The following is a 3,383-nucleotide window of genomic DNA, read 5'->3' on the forward strand; positions in this document are numbered from 1 at the left end:
TTTGAAGTAGTCAGGGAACTGCAACCTGCACAGGAAATTTTCACAGATTTGCAGATATTAAAACCAGAAGGCACTATTATGGAACCATAGAATTTCACCCAGGAATTCCGGTATCAAGCCCATAATTGCTGGTTGAACTAGAGCTTATCTTTTAGAGTACGTCTACACAGCAGCTGGAAGCATGCTTCCCAACTTGGACAGACAGACTTGCACTAGCTCTGGTCAAGTGAGCTAAAAATAGCAGTGTAGTTGGGGGTTCATTCAAGCCGAGGTGGTTCATTCAAGCCACCACCAGTGCTACCCCTGGCTACACTGCTATATTTAGCATGCTAGCTCAAGCAGAGCTAGTGTGTGTTTGTCTCCCACAGTGCAGCCATACTCTTAGAAAGATAGCCAGTTTTGGTTTAAAGACTTCAAGTGACAGAGTATCCAACACATCCTTTGGTAAATTACTTCAATGGTTAGCTACCCTCACGGTTAAAAATGTGCATCTTTTTTCAGTCTGAATTTGTCTACTTTCAAATTCCAGCCATTGGATCTTGTTATGCCTTTTTGTACCTGATTAAAAAACATTATATCAGAAATCTCCTCATATAGGTACTTGCAGACTATGGTCAAACTTCTCTTAACTTTCTCCTTCGTAAGTGAAAGAAATTGAGTTTGAAAAGTTTTTCATTGTAAGATAGATTTTTCCAGACCTCAAATCATTCTTGTACTTTTCTGAATTCTTTCCAGTTTTTCGATATCCTTATTTGAAGTGTAGGCACCAGGACTAGACACAGTATGCCAATGATGGTCTCATTAATGCCATATGCAGAGGTAATGCTACCCCTCTACTTCTGGTGTACATTTCCTTATTTATACATCCAATAATCACACTGGGATCTCATGTTTAATTGATTATCTCCCATGACCCTAAGTCATTTTCAGAGTCCCTGCTTTCCCGGATATAGACTACCATACTTAATCTTTTTAATTATTAATTTTTTAATCATTAGCCATTTTAAATAGATATCATCAACTTTAAAAATCAGGTTTCCATCTGACAACTTTGGAGCTAATCTTGTTACAAGTAGCTCTAAGATCAATGTAACTGAAAGAAATTAACAAGAGCGATCGAGAATGTGTTTCTCTTTGTTCCAGTCTGTTTTTGTTTTTTTGCAGTCAACAGCACATTGTGTGCCATCAGTGTCGCTGTTTTGTTAATGGTATGCAGCTTTTCCCAGGACTTGGAAGGGAACGCTTACCACTAATAGCAGCAGCAGAGCGGAAAATGAAGTGGCATTAGGCAGAAAGAGAAGGTGGAGTAGGGGCTTGAGGGGTAGAGACCCTGAAGCATGTTTGAGTGGTGTTCTCTGGCCCATTCAAAAGATTCTTCAATATATAACAAGAGGAGAAGAACAATACTTAGCATTTTTTTAAAAAAGGAATTAAAAATAAATAGACACCTTAAAAATCCATTTTCTGGTGATATACCCTTTAGACAGTAGTTGACAGTGTCCCTTTAAGAGCGGTAAACTACTGCAGAAAAATCTGGAAGTAGGACTAGGAGAAATTGGGGGGGGGGGGAATAATTTCTGCGCTGAAAAATGCAGTTTGGTCGACCTGAAACTATTTACAAATGAGACACGATTTCGCCAAATAGATTCAGCCCCCAAAATCTTTTGGGGGACTCTAGGTGCTATTCACAGAAGGGAGATGGTTGCTTTCTTTGAGTTTTAGCCCAGTGGTTCGGGAGCTTACATGGGACACGGGGGCTCCAAGTTCAGTTCCCGGCTCTGCTTAAATAGAGAAGGACATTGGAGAGGGTTCAGAGAAGAACCACAAGAATTATTAGAAAACATGACTTAGAGTGGTAGACTCAAGCAGCTCCATCTATTCAGTTTAATGAAGAGAAGATTAAGGCATGACATGATTACAGTCTATATAAGTACCTTCAATGGGAATAAATATTTGATAATGGGCTCTTCATCTAGCAGAGAAAGGTATAACATGATCCTATGGCTGGAAGTTGAAGCTAGACAAATCAGACTGGAAATAAGGCATAACTTTTTAACAGTGAGAGCAATTTATTGGAACAATTTATTAAGGGTCATGGTGGATTCTCCATCACTGACTGCTTTTAAATCAAGATCTGCTCTAGAAGTTATTTTTGCAAAGTTCTATAGCCTGTGTTATACAGGAGGTCAGACTAGAGCAGGGGTAGGCAACCTATGGCACAGGTGCCGAAGGCGGCACACGAGCTGATTTTCAGTGGCACTCACACTGCCTGGGTCCTGGCCACCGGTCCGGGGGGCTCTGCATTTTAATTTAATTTTAAATAAGGCTTTAAAAATGTTTAAGAAGCTTCATTTTCTTTACAAATAACAATAGTTTAGTTATATATTATAGACTTATAGAAAGAGACCTTCTAAAAATGTTAAAATGTATTACTGGCATGTGAAACCTTAAATTAGAGTGAATAAATGAAGATTCAGCGCACTACTTCTGAAAGGTTGCTGATCCCTGGACTAGAGGATTACAATGGTTACTTCCGACCTCAGAATCTATGGGGGTGGGGGGGGGGGGGAGTAAGCTTCTAGCCCTCAGGGTTGCAGAGAAAAACTTGAGACTCTGAAAACTAAACCCTCAGAAAGCAAATAAAAAACCTACAGTTTTTTTAAAAATCTCATGATTTTTGGGGAGTGGGGGCTGACTCATAATTTTTTGAATGCTTGGGGATGGTAATGCTGCAATAAAGAAACAAAACAAACAGAAGACAAGACCATAACATGGATGTAGACAACTAGGACTGACAGAGGGGCAAGGGGGTGGAGATGGGGGGATATAGCTGTTTCCCGAGCAATGTAGGGATTGCATTTATAAATAAAGGAAAAACAGTATTTGGAACAGAAGCTCATTTACCTCACTTCATTAGAAGTGGACAAATTTAGTCATGGTATACAACTACTCATTACAATGATATTCAGCAGTTTAACTCCAATTTAACTCTACTCCTCCCATATTAAATAAATGGACAAATAAATAAATAAAGTTGGCTCTGCCCCGGCACAAAAACAGAAGAAAGGCAATAGAAAACAAAATAAGAAAGTGCAATTGTGGCAGCCCCAGGACTCCCACCATTCCCTAACTATGATGCAGACACTGAAAAGACATTGCTAAGATCCGTGGGAGAGAGATCCAGCATTTTGAAAACTGCCTGATTGTATCAGATTTTAAAGAGGATGCCAGCAAATGAGGTGTGCTGCAGAGCTGCAGCCATAAGGAATGTTTGCCTGAGTCTGGGAAAACAACAGAACCAGAGTATTGAACTTTCCTCTTTCTCACTACACGTTTTGTTCCACCCCTTTTTGCTTATCACCCTTCGACCAGCCCCCATTTTC

The sequence above is a fragment of the Mauremys mutica genome, chromosome 3, assembly GCF_020497125.1.
Source record: "Mauremys mutica isolate MM-2020 ecotype Southern chromosome 3, ASM2049712v1, whole genome shotgun sequence".
In the NCBI taxonomy this organism is placed as follows: Eukaryota; Metazoa; Chordata; order Testudines; family Geoemydidae; genus Mauremys; species Mauremys mutica.